Source organism: Myotis davidii, unplaced genomic scaffold, assembly GCF_000327345.1.
Source record: "Myotis davidii unplaced genomic scaffold, ASM32734v1 scaffold194, whole genome shotgun sequence".
NCBI lineage: Eukaryota > Metazoa > Chordata > Mammalia > Chiroptera > Vespertilionidae > Myotis > Myotis davidii.
In genome coordinates this window covers 4085362-4103054 of record NW_006286673.1, presented here as the reverse complement: position 1 = coordinate 4103054, position 17693 = coordinate 4085362, and the positions used below count along the sequence as shown (strand labels likewise).

General features: G+C 36.8%; 1 protein-coding gene across 8 annotated transcripts in view; it reads left to right on the top strand.

Annotated features, from left to right (window-relative positions):
• Positions 1-17693, top strand: part of ZMYND11 (zinc finger, MYND-type containing 11) — a 91698-nt gene that overhangs the window by 5387 nt on the left and 68618 nt on the right. For 2 of the 8 annotated variants that reach the window (XM_006758164.2, XM_015560311.1), the window contains one exon: positions 5607-5722. The exons of the other annotated variants lie outside the window; for them this stretch is intronic. The gene's annotated coding sequence lies outside the window, so the exon portion shown is untranslated. The remainder of the gene's footprint in view (positions 1-5606; positions 5723-17693) is intronic. 8 annotated transcript variants of the gene reach the window in all.

Sequence of the window (17693 nt, the reverse complement as noted above, 5' to 3'; positions counted from 1 at the left end):
TTGTGGCCTTCTGTATGTCCTCTTTCTAAAAGTGTCTGTTTAGGTCCTTTGCCCATTTTTGATTGGATTGTTTATCTTCTTTTTGTTAAGTTGTATGAGTTTCCTATAAATTTTGGAGATTAAACATTTATCGGTTGTAACATTGGCAAATACGTTCTCCCATGTAGTGGGCTCTCTTGTTGTTTTCTTGATGGTTTCTTTTGCTGTGCAGAAGCTTTTTATTTTGATGTAGTTTCATTTGTTTATTTTCTCCTTAGTTTCCATTGTCCTGGGATATGTATTGGTAAAGATATTGCTATTACATATGTCTGATATTTTGCTGCCTATGGATTCTTCTAAGATTTTTATGGTTTCTCATTTTACATTTAAGTCCTTTATTCATTTTTAATTTATTTTTGTGTATGATATTAATTGGTGGTCTAGTTTTATTTTTTTGCATGTATCTCTCCAATTTAGTTGTAGACTCTTAATCAAGACTTCATGGGAACAAGTTTTTTAGTTCTTGCATATTCATTTTTACCTAAGAATCAATTTGAGTCGATGTAGAATCCATAACTTACATTTTTCCTTTTAGTTTCTTATACAGGGTGGGGCAAAAGTAGGTTTACAATTATAAGTATGCTAAACAGTTTATTCTTGCATTATCATTTACTTATTTTGTTTTCCATATGAACAACTGTAAACCTACTCTTGCTGCACCTGTATGTTATATATTCTTACTAAAGCATTGCTGTCAAAAATATCTGATAACTTGATTTTCTTTTTGTTGTGACTGTCATTTTGCCTAGATACACAAAGATTTTTTTTTCTTTGAGGTCTAATAATTTGACTATATGCCTCAATGTTGATCATTCTAGGTTGTTTTCCTTGGGTACACAGTGTCCCTTTAATGTATACTTTGATATCTTGAAAAGTGTACTTAAAAATTATGTATATACTGGTATCATAAAGTTTTATTATATACACACATTTACTTAGTATTTTTTAATTGGGGCCTTCTCTTATACTGTTTTGGATCTTTTTTCATCTTTTATATTTGTAATTTTCTATTGAGTTTTTTTTTTCCATCTTTTAGGCTACAGACAGTCCTTGGGTTACGTTGGACCTGACGTAGGTCCTTTCGTGGTTACTTCACCATCTCCCATTTATTTATTACCAAAAAAAAGTTCCGTCATACCAACCTATGTACATATGTGCTTTATGTTTTTTATTTATTTACCACAAGTAAAGGTCAGGAGTTGTTATCTTTCTTTTAAATTTTTTTTTACTGTTTCACTTCATTACTGCTGTGTATGTGCTCCATGTGAGCGACATAGGTACTTACGTAGGCGGTTCCAACTGACGGTGAAAATCGCGTTACGTCCCGCTGTAGGATCGGATCTCCCACATAACCCAAGGACCTACTGTATTTGTTAAAGAGCAGTTTTAGGTTTACAACAAAATTGAGAAAATATAGAGATTTCCCATATATTCCCTACTCCACACATGCATAGCCTCCCCGACTACCAACATCCTCACCAGCCAGTACATTTTTTTTTTTTACCAAGGATGAACTACACTGACATATCATCACCCAAAGTCCGTAGTTTACATTAGGGTTTATTGTTGGTGGTGTACATTCTGTGGGTTCGGACAAATGTCTAACGCCATGTATACCATTGTGGTATCACAGGGAGTAAATCACTGTCCTAAAAGTCCTCTGTGTTCCATCTGGTCATCCTCTCCTCCCGATCTCTGGCAACCTTTGGTCTTTTACTGTTTCCATTGTTTTTCCTTCCAGAATATTATGGAGTTGGAGTCATATAGGTTGTAGCCTTTTCAGATTGTGTTCTTTTAGTTAGTAATGTGCATTTAGGGTTTCCTCCATGTTCTTTTATGGCTTGATTGCTCATTTCTTTTCAGTGCTGAATGTTATTCTATTGTGTAGATGGACTTCAGTTTATTTATCCACCCACCTTGAAGGATATCATGGTTCCTTCCAAGTTCTGGCAATTAGGAGTAAAGCTGCAAGATAGTTTTGATTTTTAACATTTTCCTTTTTTTGCAACTTCTATTTATGACATTTTTCTACTGTATATTCACTCTTGTGTATCTTCTAGTTTAGACATTTAGGTTTACAACATAATTGAGAAAATACAGAGATTTCCCATATATTTTCATATATTCAGCTGAAGTAATTTTAAAAATTTACTTCTAATGTTTAACTCATTTCTGAGTTTTTCTAATTCTGATGTATATTTCCTCTATATCTTGCATAATTTTCTTCGTGTCTTTTTTCGTGATTAGAATAGTAGTTGTAGCGTTCATCTGTCTTGTAGGCACATCTCTCGGACCTGCTTTCATTGTAAGGATGTTATTCTGCTCCTTCAATCAGTCTTCATGCTGGTCATTTTGATATGAAATCAGTTTTTCTGAATTTGTATCAGAGAAAGGTGGTTAGAATAGTTTTTTGAGATTTATAGCTTTAAAGTTCCCTCTTAGATAATTTTTATGGTCAATCAAAATATGGCCTATTTCCCATGATTTCCTGCTTTTTCTTCAGTTTCTTTTCCACTGCTTTTTTCTGGAACCACCCTTTCTTTCGTATCCATTATCCTTACATTGAAGATCTGTTTTACCTGAGCTATTAGTGTTTGATATTTATATTGCTCACAATTTCTTTGCAGCATGGGGCTCCATCCTTTGAAAGCAGCTTTGTCTGATTAAGTTTGAATGTTCATAGGGCCCATTATGCTCCAGCCCCTTAGACACTACCATGAATTCATGAATTACCATGATTCACCTGCAAATGGGAGTGTGTAAAACTCTATCTGGTTTCAACTGCTATTCTCATATTGGCCCACTGTAGTTTCTAGTGACTATCTATTGCTTCTTTTATTCTCCTATACTCTTTTCATTAAATACTCTTGTTATGCCCCTCTTTTCTCCTACATAGGTGTCAATACTAATTGGGATTATAGTCCTTGGAGATTTACCCTCACCTGCTCAAATTTTGGGATTCTTGTGGATTTCTGATCTCTTAATTCTGTTGTTTATGTTGACTAAGGGTAGGGTTTTTGCTTGTTGTTTGTTTTTAGCAAAACAACCACTGATGACGGGTTTGAGATTAAAAACTATGCTACCTTCACTGTCTTCTCAGTTCACATCAATCTTGTGATTTTTCTTAAAAGAAAAGATAAGATAGTTGGTAAAGGCACTGGGTATTTTCTGAAGTTCTAAAAGAAGAGCTAAAAACCATAAAAGTTTCTTCTGGCAGAAGCAAATCCAAGGGACATGTGTTTGTATATAACACTAAACACATCAGAATCTATAGCAGTATTGTCTTCACAGGACAGTTAAAATATTAAGATTCATGTTGAAATTTACAAAGAGCCCTAGCCCGTTTGCTTAGTGGTTAGAGCATTGGCCCGAGGACTGAAGGGTCTTGGGTTCTTTTCTAGTCAAGGGCCCATACCTTGGTTTCAGGCTTGATCCCCTTGTGCTGGTTGGGTGTTTTCTCTCACATCAATGTCTCTCTCTCTCTCTCCCCACACACACACCCACCCCTTCCAGTTTCTCTAAAATTCAATGGAAAAAATACCCTCGGTGAGGATTAGCAAAAAATAAATAAAATCATTTACAAAGAAATTCCATGAGTGGAAGCCTCAGATCCTCAAAATTATTTGAACAATTGGGGACTGATAATAATTTCCTAATCTTTGTAACAAAATAGAATTTTTCTATGTTGCAAATGTTTCTTCCATCTAATCAGATAATATCTAACTTTAGGGCTTATAGCTGTAGTCTCCTGTTGGGCTTCACTATATCTCTTTTTGTTGTTTGTTAATCCTCACTTGAATATATTTTCCTTTCACTTTTTTTTTTAATCCTCACCTGAGGACATGTTTTTGTTTGTTTGTTGGAAAGAGGGAGAAGGAGAAGGGAGAGAAAGAGAAACATTGATGTGAAAAAGACACATCAATGTTTACCTCCCACATACACCCCAACTGGGGCCTGGGATTGAGCCTGAAATCCAGGTACTGGCCCTTTACTGGGAATCCAACCCCCAACCCTTTCGTGCTTGAGGGAATGCTCTAACCATTGGGGACACTGGCCAGGGCACTGCACCTGTTTAGTAAAGAGTCTTGAGTCCTTTTTATCATTTTCTTTTAATTTTCATTTTTTAAAAAAACTGCTAGTGTTTTGTTAAAAAAATAGTAGAAAAGTATTGTAAATTAGAGAATACTGATGAGATTTGAATATTTAAAATTATAACTAAGAGAAACTTCTTTAACAAATTCTATTTGGGAATGGAATATATTTTTACAAAAGAGTTGGTCTGAAATCAAAATACATTTATCGGATTAAGTTTGACTTTCAGTTATGGGTAAGTTGTCCCTTTGATTTAAAAACTTTTTTTCTTTTTTTTTTTAACCCTCACCTAAAGATACGCTTTTTTTTTTTATTTAGAGAAAAACATAATCAGTTGCCTCTGGTACACACCCTGACACTAGGAATCAAACTCTTGGTTATGTGCCCTTTTGGGAATCAAACCCACAACCTTTTGGTGTATGGGATGACACTCCAATCAACTGAGCCACTCAGCCAAAAATGGCCTAAAGGCTCATTTTTGTAAGTTGATTTACTGATAGTATAAAATTATATAGATGTCTACAATAGTATAAAATTAATAGCTTCATTTTGGAGCTAAATAAGCAAAAATTTCGGTCTCAGTAAAAACATTTTACATTCTTAGAAACTGAAGGATGTTTTGTGGTGCTTTATTACCAAAATAGAAACAAATGAGTCATTTTATCAAAAGAAAGACTCTTTATAGTAGTCAGTTTAGATGAAGATAAGCATAGGCTTATATCTTGTAAAAACAGCTTGTCTTTTAGTTTAAAAGTCTGTAAATGCTAAATTATTAGCAGATAGGAATTCATCAATTTTATGATGTTTCGATAGGCATCATGAAATTAAAGTTTTGAAATACTTGATTACTTAGCGTTTATATAAAGCAAATATTCATAGCACATTTTTATGCTTAAAATCATAATATTAGCCTTTCTTTTACAGTTTTTAAATCAAGGCGCAAAGAGATAAAGCATATAACAACAAAATCAGAAACAAAAATGTAATTTACTTTCGATCCCTGATTCCCAATATAATTTATAACTCATTGTCGTGTTACTTTTCTAATCATTACCTATATTTTATATACAATAAAAGTAAGTTACATACATAATTTACTTTTTCTCTTTAATTCAAATTATTCACATCTAATTTAGATAATTATAATATGGTATTTGAGTTTCATAGTATTTGTACTAGTTATAAGGTTATTTAAAGACAGACATTGAAATAAGTATGGATTTTATATTATCTCTACAAGCATTATTGGCTCGTTTCTGTCATTGGAAGAGGTCATTTTATTTTTTTGTCAGCTGTTGGAAAAAGCAATTGAACCTTTGTTTTTTTCCTGTCTTGAATAAGTTTGATTTTATTTCTAGAGGTGATCACATTTGTGACTAGTATGATTAGACTGATATTGGATCAGTAGACTAGCTCCGTTCAAGTTAATGTTTCAGATTAGGGCATCTATTAATTACATGTATTGCTTACTTTAGGGTCAAAACCCAGTTAGAAAATGTGACCTCTGACCTCTTGTGACATGTTTGGCATTGAGATTTCTGAGTTCTCCTGGAGTTCTTCCTGTCCCTACAGACAGACATAAGCCCAAACTGTAAGTCCTCTTTGTGTGTAGGTTGCAACCAGGTATTCATTATTTATTTGTTTATTACGATTTAATCTTACGAAACCCACAGTTTCTAGGAGCTGTTTACTAAAGTTACAATTTTGCTTTGTCTCTCTGTCAGTTTCTGTTCCTTCATTAGATTTTATTTACTCTAGAGGAGGAAAATGGCCATTGCCTAAATTACTTCTTTGAAAATAAGTTAGTTTTAAAAAAGTACCAGTTAATATGCTATATATGTAATCCTAAGAATTCTTCACAGCATTACTGAGTACATTCTCACTTCAGTCTACGTGGATTTTGTACATATCTTTTTATGGTCGCCGATTGGCAGGTACACTAACATTGTTATCATTATTATTTTACATAATAAGAGCCTTATGGAAGAACTGATTCTGAATGACCATAATTCATAATTCCACAGTGAGTTTTTTGTGTTTTTTTTCCCCTTCAGTATGCCATATTCTTATGACACTCCTCTTGGTTTAGATTGTTGTGTAGCTGTTTTTATGTTTGACATTTCTGTGCAGATCTGTGAAGGAAACATACAGACAAGGCATAGATTTGAGTGGGGTCAGTGTGGGTCCTGGGAAGTTGGATGGTGTTTGGTGAGGCAGAGAGTCGAAGCAAAGGACTAGGGTTTTAAGGAAAAGGGGATGTAAGGGTGAGGACCAGACTAGGAGAGCCTATGTACCAGCTTTGATTTTTATCCTGTAGCTCGAAGTGAATAGTGAATGTGTTTGAAATGGTGAAAGTAAAACAGACTTTTTTCCTCCCTAGTTATATTGAATAGTCCTCTTAAATGTCTCTTGAGTTTGTCTGCTCTTCCCTCTCTTGGCATGGGTTTTCCTGCCTCTGCAGTGGCTGCAGGTTTCTAATTGGACTTCCAGCTTCCTGGTCTGCTAGTCTGTTTTTTCCCCCATCATTGGTGTCAGAGATATTCTTCAAAACACCATCTTATCAACTGTTCCACTATAAAAGCCTTGTTCTATTGCCCATGAAGGCCAGATTCCTGTCCAGGTGTTAATGCCTTGCCTTTCTCTTGTGCATTCTCCTGCTGCTTCCCACACATGGTGCTGCACTCTGGAAGCATTGGGCTCCTCTGTTTCCACACTCTGCCTGGGATGCCTAGCCTCCTGGACCCATCTGTCAGGCAGGCTCCTCTTTCAAGTCAAATCTCCTAGGAAGTTGTTCCTGACACCTTTAAATCAACCGAAGCCTCACATCTTATCAGCTATTTTTCTAGATTTTAGTTTTGTGTTCTTCTTAAAAATCCTTTTGATTTCCCCATTGAGCATAAAGTGTACATACCTGAACAGGGCATTTGTGCAGAGCCCTTCACTACTTAGACCCTCACAATTTTTTACTTTTCATACCCTGTGTCTGCCCACTTAGAGCTCCATATGATTCCCAATTACCCAAGTGCTCTATGATTTATTTTGTATTTTTCCTTCATTAATGGACATAACAAACATACCCTATCTTTTAAGGTTTGATTCAAATATTATCTCCTTTGATATACTGATTCATTTTTCACTATAATCAATCTCAATACCGTTGCTTTTTGTTCACATATTAATATGTATAAAATTCAGTTTTATTATTTATTACAGTCTCTTACAAATTATAAAAAATATTTCTGCTTTGCTGGTTATAAACTTCTCAAGGGCAGGGCATACATCTTTCCTATCTTTGGATCTTAGTGTGAAGCTGGGACAAGATATGGAGAAAAGGTTTCTTAATAGTCAGTTGCATTAACTGAAGGAGCTGTTTGAGAACACTTGAATTATTATTTTGTGACAAGCACTGTGCTTTACATGACTTAACTCATTTAATTTTCACAGCAACTCCATGAGGTCTGTTGTCATTATCTTCATTTTCCTGATCAAGATGAGAAAGCTTGGACAGGTGAAATAAATTGTCTAAGGCCGCACAAGCTTTCAGCAGAACTAAAGTTTGAATATAAATCTGTCTGTGTTAGTCCAAGCTCTTAACCATTAAATGTTTTCTTTTGATATTTAATGAATTTATGTTTGTATCCTTGCACACTTTGACTCGTGTTTTCTACATGGTATTTCCATATGATCTCATTTCACCCTAGCAGCAACTCTCTGACATTAAAATTACCACCACTTTATAGGTGAAGAATTTGAGGCTGTTTGAATAAGTTATTTGTACCAGGTTAACTATTAGGATTAGGAAGAACCTAGTTCTTCAGAGTATATTCTAAATTTTAAAATAAATTCATTGATGAAGCATTCACAGAGATACTATTTAGGTTTTCAAGTTTATTAATTTGTGTTCAACACAATTTTAAAATAAACATTTGTTGTATATCTATCCATCTATAAAGCACCTATTGGCAGATCATTATTACTTTAATGTTTTTTATAGTAAAACTACAGGCCCAGTGCACAAAATTTGTACATGGTGTGGGGGAGGTCTGGACGGAGGTCCCCCAGCCCAGCCTGCACCCTCTCCAATCTGGGACCCCTTGGGGGATATCCGACTGTCTCTCTCAATCTGGGACCGCTGCCTGCCTGCCTGCCTGATCGCTCCTAACTGCTCCCCTGCTGGCCTGATTTCCCTTAACTGTCTCTGCTTCCCCCAGCACCCAGGACCCAGGATTCCCTCCTCCGGCCAGTCGCAGGTACCCAGAACCCGGGCTTCCCCCTCCCTCTGGCCGGCTGTAGGCACCCAGACCCCGGGCCAACTTCGCCCGGGCTAGCCACAGCCACAAGGGACCGTGGGCAGGCGACTTCGCCTGGGCCACAGCCATAGGCACTCAGGACCGCAGGGTGGGCGGTTTGTCCCTCTCCCAGGCCACAGCCTGGCTGATCCCCATTACTCTCTCACGAGCTTATTTGTGCCTGGCTAGTCCCCATTCCTCTCCCGCGAGCTCATTTGGGCCTGGCTGGTCTTCATTCCTCTCTCCCCAGCGTTGAGTGTCTGAGCCATAACGTTGAGTGTCTGAGCCATAATGGCATGATGGCGTGAGGGCATGATGACCATTTGCATATTAGCTCTTTATTATTAAGATACACAGCATGAAATTTACCATTTTAACTTGGTTTAAGTGCACAGCTTTAGTGGTTTTAAATACATTTATATTGTCAGCCATCACCACCATTCATCTCCAGAATTTTTTCAATCTTGTAAAACTGAAACACATTACCTATTAAACAGTAACTCCCCCACCCTTGGCAACCACAACCACCATGTACTTTCTGTCTTTATAATTGTGACTAAGCACTGCATAGAAGTGGAATTGTACCGTATTAGTCTTCTTGTGACTAGCTTATTTCACTTAGCATAATGCCCTCAAGGTTTATCCACATTGTGGCATATTCCAGAATTTTTTTTGCTTTTCATATATACCACATTTTGCTTATCAATTTATCTGTCAGTAGTCACTTGGGTTACTCCCCATTTTTAGCTATTGTGAATAATGCTGCTATGAACATGGTGTACAAGTATCTCTTTTGGGACCCTGCTTTTAATCCTTTTGGGTCAATACCCAGAAGTGGAATTGCAGGATCATATGGCAATTCTATTTTTAATTTGTTGAGGGGCCACCATACTGTTTTCCACACTGTGCCATTTTACCTTTTCACCACCATTGCACAAAATTTTCAATTTCTTATTATCCTTATCAACATTGTTTTCAACATTTTGATAGCAACCATCCTATTGGGTGGAAGGTGGTATCTCACTTTAGTTTTTATTTGCATTACCTCAGTAATTAGTGATGTTGAGTATATTATCATGTGCTTATTTGCCTTTTATGTATCTTCTTTGGAGAAATGTCTACACAAGTCTTTTGCACAATCGGGTTGTTCATTGTTGGGTTTTGGGAGTTCTCTATATGTTCTGGACAATAATCCCTTATCAAATAAATGATTCGCAACTATTTTCTCCCTTTTAAAGGTTGACTTATGACTATGTGGATAGTGTCTCCTATATAAAATTTTCAGTTTTCAAAGTCCAATTTGTCTTTTTGCCTGTGCCTTTGGTGTCATATCCAAGAAATCATTGCCAAGTCCAATATTGTGAAGCTTTAGTCTCTTCTAAGAGTTTTATTGTTTTAGGTCTGCCATTTAGTTCTTTGATCAATTTTGCGTTATTTTTTTTATTGTGTTAGGTAAGGGTCTAACTCTATTCCATTGCTCTTAGATATTCAGTTTTTCCAGCATACTTTTTAAAAATAAATTCAAAGTTTGCATTATTTTTTTAAAATCTTTTTTTATTGATTTCAGAGAGGAAGGGAGAGAGAAAGATAGAAACATCAGTGATGAGAGAGAATCATTGGTCAGCTGCCTCCTACTGGGGATGGAGCCCGAAACCCATGCATGTGCTCTGACTGGGAATTGAACTGTGACCTCTTGATTCATAGGTCAACATGCAACACACCGGCCAGGCACCCAGCACCATTTGTTGAAAAGACTGTTCCCCATTGAGTGGTCTTGGCACCCTTGTCAAAAATCATTTGAATGTATGTATATGTGAGGGTTTATTTCTGTGATCTCTGTTCCATTCCATTCATCTACATATTTGTCTTAATGCCAGTACCACTTAGTTTTGATTACTGTGGCTTTGTAGTAAGTTTTGAAATTGGAAAGTGGGATCCTCCAAGTTTTCTTTTTCTTTTTTCAAGATTGTTCTTACTATTTTGGGATACCTTTAGATTTACATATGAATGTTAGGGTGGGTGGGTTTTTCTGTGTCTGATAAAAAATATCATTGGGATTTTAATGGGAATTGCATTTATGTAGATCGCTTTGGGTAATAATTGACATTTTAACAATATTAAGTTTTCTAATCCATGAACATGTGATGTTTCTGTTTACTTATATCTTTAATTTCTTTTAGCGATGTTCTATAGTTTTGATTGTATACATTTTCATCTTATTAATTCCTAAGTATTTTACACTTTTTGATGCTATTCCAAATGAAACTATTTTAATAATTTTCCTTTTAGATTGTTGATTGTTCATCTATAAAAATAGAACTGATTTTTGTGTATTGACTTTGTATTGTACTACTTTGCTGGATCCATTTATTAGTTACAATAGCTTTTTTTGTGAAATCTTTAGAATTTTCTACATATGATATCATTTGCAAAGACAATTTTACTACTTCTTCTCCAATTTGGATGCCTAGTTACTCTGGCTAGAACTTCTAATATTGTGTTTAATAGGGGTGGTGAAAGTTGCCTTTTTTCTGAGTTTATTTAAGTATGTTGTTCACTGTGTGTTTTTCATACATGGCTTAGAGCAGCGGTTCTCAACCTGTGGGTCGAGACCCCTTTGGGGGTCGAACAACCCTTTCACAGGGGTCACCTAAGACCATCAGAAAACACATATATAATCACATATTGTTTTTGTGATTAATCACTATGCTTTAATTATGTTCAATTTGTAACAATGAAAATACATCCTGCATATCAGATATTACATTATGATTCATAACAGTAGCGAAATTACAGTGATGAAGTAGCAACAAAAATAATTTTATGGTTGGGGGTCACCACAACATGAGGAACTGTATTAAAGGGTCGTGGCATTAGGAAGGTTGAGAACCACTGGCTTAGAGTGTGGTAGGGTAGTTTCCTTCTATATCCAATTTGTTGATTTTTTTTTTTTTAATCATGAAAGAGCGTTGAATCTTCTTGAAGGCTTTTTTTGCATCTGTTGAGATTGAACATGATTTTTATGTTTAGGTACACGTTAATAAAATGTGGTGTATCACATTTATTGGAAGGCAGCTATGCTCACCACTATACCACCAACGCACATTTATTGATTTGTATATATTGAATCATTCTTTTATCCATGAAGCACTCAGTGGCAAACCATTATGGTTTAAAAAAAATTTTCTGGAAGTAATATAACCATACTGCAGGGTGCTTGAAAAACAGAAAATAAGAAAATAATCACCTATAATTAATTCCTCTACCCAAACTCACATAAGGGACCCATTTTAATTTTTTTCTAGTCATGTTTCATGCTTGTTTTTTCGCCTCACATTATTTTGCCTTTTTTTGTTATATGATCACCTTAAATTCCATTGGTAATGGCTGCATGATCGTCTGTTGAAACTGTTCATTAATATACTGTGGGAGAAAGGAGGGATGAAACGCAAGATATTTATTGTAAGATTTACATTGCATTATCTTTTTACCTTCTAAACAACCACATGTGTTAACACTATGAGTTTTACTTTCTAAAAATGCACATTGGGATGCAGAGAGGTTAAGTAAATTGTCCAGGGTCTTGCAGCTGGTAAGTTGTAGAGCTGGTGTTTGAACCGAGATCTGTGTGACTTCAAAGGCCTTGCTTTTTCCACTGTACTTTTATATTGTCCATATGTCATCTATTGAATTCTTATAATACCTCTGTATTTTTATTATACAAATATCCAGTAATACAAATAATGAAGTAAACTCTTACAAGAATAAGTGATAATTAGTGCAGGAACCATTTACTTAGAACATACTAAGTGCTAGGCACTGGGCTGAGTACTTTGCATTTATCACCTTGTTTAGCTTTTACTAGTATTATAACCCTATAGGTACCTATTATCTGCTTTTTTTAAATCACCATTCTGCCGTTGTTATATTTTTAGATAACTTGTGTGATTTAATAATCGTCTTGCTAATTATAGCCTTTCCCCATGTTTGAATTATTTCCTTACAGTGGATACTCAGGTTATCTTCAGTGTTCCGTCTATCACAAATAACCATGCATTGCTCCAATTCTTTACTACCACAGTAATAGTTTTCTTTTTGACCTATATGAGGAATTCGTTAATGTGTTTATCCAGGGAACAGATTCCTCATAGAGTATAGATTATCCACACTTAATTTGACTTGGCTTTCAAAAGAGTATGTCTCACTCTACATGTTCATTAGCAGTGAACAAGGATTTGGTTTCCCCTGTCCTTCTGTGTGATCAGTCTGTTATGATTGCCCCCTAGCCTTAGGAAATCACTAATTTGCTTTCTGTCACAATGATTAATTTTACTTGTTCTAGAATTTTATATAAATGGAATTGTATATTATGTTCTTTTTCATGATTAGCTTTTCTTAGTCATGTTTTAAGATTCATTTGCTGCATATATTGTAGTTTATTCTTTTTCATTGCTAGGTAGTATTGCATCATATGGATATACCACAGTTTTTAAAAATTAATTTATCTGCCAAGGGACATTTGCGATGTTTCCACTTGGGGACTGTTAGGATAAAAGCTACACTGTGTTTTCATGTACAGATGTAGGTGATGTATATTCAGATAAATACCTAAAAATAAGAATACCTGTAACTGGGTTAAGAGTGAAGGGGCACTATTAGTAGTTCAACTGGTACAACATGTACAACAGACAGTTCAGGAAAAAGGGCAAAAGGTGGACGGGTTTTAATTGTGTGTATGTGTACTTTGTATTCATATATGTTTATCAAATGAATATACACAGTATATTTTATTAGACCTTCATTTATTCCAAATATATTTTAAGGACAATTAGAAAAAATGTAAGTAAATAGAGTAAGGTAATATACACTGAGTGGCCAGATTATTATGACCACCTGACGTTTGTAGGCAAATTAGCCGTACACTGCATCATATGGGATATGGAAGCCAAAGGCCTGTTCTAACACCTTTGCTGTCTGCAGTTACCAAGATAAAATGTCTCCAATTCGCACAGGAACACAAGGATTGGACAGTTGAGCATTGGAAAAAAGTCATGTGGTTCGATGAATCACATTTCCAGTTGCATCATGCAGATGGCAGAGTGAGAATTTGGTGGAAACAGCATGAAAGCATGCACCCCACATGCATGAGTACAACCCTTCAAGCTGGAGGGGGCAGTGTTATGGTTTGGGGCATGTTTTTCTGGCATGATTTGGGCCCTTTAATTTGTGTGGGACACCGTCTGAATAGCACAACATACCTAAGTATAGTTGTTGATCAAGTTCATCCTATCATGTTGATGGCGTATCCCAATGGAGATGGCTTCTTCCAACAAGACAATGTGCCATGCCACAGTGCTCGTATTGTGCAGGAGTGGTTTCAAGAACATGAGGGAGACTTTACCTTGCTTAGGTGGCCCCCACAATCACCAGATCTCAATCCAATTGAGCATTTGTGGGACGCAGTTAAAAAAGCCATCAGGCTGTTGGTTCGACAACCATGAAATCTCACAGAACTGTACAGTGCTATTCATCAGGCATGGTGTCAGATTCCTCGCATCACCTTTCAACATCTGGAGTCAGTGCCAAGAAGAATCACTGCAGTATAGAAGGCAAAAGATGGCCTAACGAAGTACTGATGGGTGGTCATAATAATCTGGCCACTCAGATTATTTGAAGGCTGTTAAACCGCGTTGTTTACCCATATCTTCAAAAAAAAATCACTTCTACTGTCATGGTAAACAACCCGTTTCCCTACTTATAATGGTCTGTCCCTCTAGCAACTTCAGCACTAAATTATAGCTAATTTGCCTACAAACATCAGGTGGTCATGATAATCTGGCCACTCAGTGTGTATTAGAAGGGATTGAGAAGTAGGGGGAAAAGAGAAAAGAAGAATTGGAAAAAAATCAAGTCAGGAATAAAGTTCTGGCAGACCCCACAACTTGCTAAGGATGCTCCAGATCTGGCTTTCCGTTTTCTAGTAGGCAATACAAAGGGAAGCCTTACTTTTATAATAATGTCTATAAAGGCATTAATGGCTGAGTTGAAACAAAGCTATTTGTAATAGTTCTGAAACCAGAAAGAAATTTATTCCTAGGATTTTAATAAAGTTAACCACTTTATATTTGTTTTAAGCTCGTGTCAGATGGCAGAGTCTGTCTACTTCTGTGCTGAGTAGTTAGGTTGAGGATTCAGGCAGTTTTAGTGAGAACATTACAGTTATATATAAGAAAATTATGCCAAATTGCTACTCTGCCATTGCTTGTGCTCTTTTTTTCCAATTGCAAAGGAAATTGAAACATGAAACTTGCAGTATACTCTGAAATTATGGGCAGTACTAACCTTATCCAAATCATTCAGAACACACCTAAGTTTGTTATATTTCCATCACAGTGAAGGCCTCTGGACTTCATGATAGTGTGAAGCTACTGTATTGACAAGAGTACAGTACAAGTGTTCATTATGTTTTCTAGTTAGTAGAAAACAAATCAGTACATTTTGTGGTGGTTTCTTCTCCCCCAGGATATGATCATACTTAACAGTGTCTCGTTGGTATGCTCACCTCCCAGAATGTTCGCCAAACAATGGTAATATATAATTCTGAGAATGAATCATTATTAGAAGGGTTAATGGTAGATAATTACTTTTAGGAAATTATGGCTCATGAGATTTCTTACATTTGTAAAAATCTTGAATCTGTAATGGTTGTCACCATTAGCTATCTATTTTTTTTGTCTTGGAACATGCTGAGTTATCTCAGGGGAGATTAAACAAATTAGGATTTTACAGTCTGTTGCTTGGATACACTTCAGTGCTCAGCAGCAGTTGCGAAGTGGTGTCCTGGGGGAAATGTGGGTAGGGGAATTACAGGAAAGGAAATGGATGGAATGGGAGAAAATTAAAAAGTTACTGAAAAAGTTTAGAGGCATTGAATATAACATTTCAATATTAGTCATGTCTTAGTACATACTATATTATTTACGATAAGTGAAATTAAAATAGATTAGATGGTTACTGTAAACGTATCTCAAATACAAATTGCTATTTTTGCCTCTTTATTTGATGGATAAGCAGCCTGTAAAAAAATGAGAACTCTGGAGAGACCTTAACCTGATTTATTAGCATAAAAGTATTTTCACTTGAAGTAAACCTGCCTGAGTACTTGATGATCTTAGAAGAGAAATAATCAATTGGGATCTTTTGCTATGTTCAGGGTTTATCACATAAATCACTTATTTCTTCAGAATTTATTTGTGATTCACCGAGATATATTTAGCCGCAGGGCTCAGTAAGAGAACATTAATTACTCTTTATTAACATCTAGAACACTCTAGCTCAATTCTACTTTTTAAGAAAAGTAGTGAGAATCAATATATTTCCAAAAGAATAGGAGAGTAGGGGAAAAATAGGAATTCCTCAAGTTTAGGCATTACTTTATGAGCTTGTGTTTGTTGATACTTGACACGATTGGTGATTTCTGTCACAATAAATATTAAACCAAATATCTTACATTGCTCATATAAGTTTTGGATTTATAGCATAAATCACGCACGTGAACCTCAGATCAGCTGTGTTGATAGGTATGTTTTTAATCTTTTATCATACTTGATGTCTTTTTCCTGATTATTCCCTGTTTTAATTTTCTTACTCTTACAATTTATAATCTTAATTTTGTGTTTAAATCTATTTTTTACTTTGTTTCTTCCATTGTTATGATTCACTGGAAGCCCGGTGCACAGAATTTGTGCACTGGAGGTGGGGGTGAGGGGGTCCCTCAGCCCAGTCTGTGCCTTTTCGCAGTCTGGGATCCCCCTGGGGATCAGGGCTAAGCTAGCAGTTGGACATCCCTCTTGCAATACAGGATCCCTCGCTCCTTACCTCTTGGCTTGCTGCTCCTTAGTGCTGTTGTGGAAGTGGGAGAGGCTCCCACCACCACCGCTGCACTCGCCAGCTGTGAGCCCAGCTTCTGGTTGAGTGGTGCTCCCCCTGTGGGAGCCACTGACCACCAGAGGGCAGCTTCTGCATTGAGCGTCTGCCCACTGATGGTCAGTGCACGTCATAGTGACTGCTTGTTCTGCTGTTTGGTCAATTTGCATATTAGGGTTTTATTATATAGGACTAGAGGCCCGGTGCACAAAAATTTGTGCACTCGGGAGAGTCCCTCAGCCCGGCCTGTGCCTTCTCGCAGTCTGGGACCCCTCAGGGGATGACTACCTGCTGACTTAGGCCCGTTCCCTGGGGGATTGGGCCTAAGCTGGAAGTCCAACATCTCTCTGGCGGCCCGGGAGCCCTCAGGGGATATCCACTTGCCAGCGGGGATCAGGCCTAAGCTGCTGTTGGACATCCTTAGCGCTGCTGAGGAGTCGGGAGAGGCTCCCGCCACCACCACTGTACTGGCAGCCATCAGCCTGTCTTGTGGCTGAGCAGAGCTCCCCCTGTGGGAGCGCACTGACAACCAGGGGGTAGTTCCTGTATTGAGCGTCTGCCCCCTGGTGGTCAGTGTGTGTCATAGTGACCAGTCATTCCCAGTCGTTCTGCTGTTAGGGTCAATTTGCATATTTTTTAAAAAATATATTTTATTGATTTTTTTAAAATAATTAAATCTTCAGTGTTCAGATTATTACAGTTGTTCCTCTTTTTTCCACCCATAGCTCCCCTCCACCTGGTTCCCATCCCGCCCTCTGCCCTCCCCCCCACACACATACACACACACTGTCCTCATCCATAGGTGCACGATTTTTGTCCATTCTCTTCCCACATCTCACCCCCCTAAGAATAGTTAGTCCACTCCTTTTCTATGTCCCTGAGTCTATTATAATCACCAGTTCATTCTGTTCATCAGATTATTTATTCACTTGATTTTTAGATTCACTTGATAGATGTGTATTTATTGTTCATAATTTGTATATTTACCTTTTTCATCTTCTTCCTCTTCTTAAAGGATACCTTTCAGCATTTCATATAATACAGGTTTGGTGGTGATGAACTCCTTTAGCTTTTCCTTATCTGTGAAGCTCTTTATCTGACCTTCAATTCTGACTGATAGCTTTGCTGGATAAAGTAATCTTGGTTGTAGGTTCTTGCTATTCATCACTTTGAATATTTATTGACACTCCCTTCTGGTCTGCATTGTTTCTGTTGAGAAATCAGCTGACAGTCATATGGACACTCCCTTGTAGGTAATAACTGCTTTTCTCTTGCTGCTTTTAAGATTCTCTCTTTGTCTTTTGCACTTGGCATTTTAATTATGATGTATCTTGCTGTGGTCCTCTT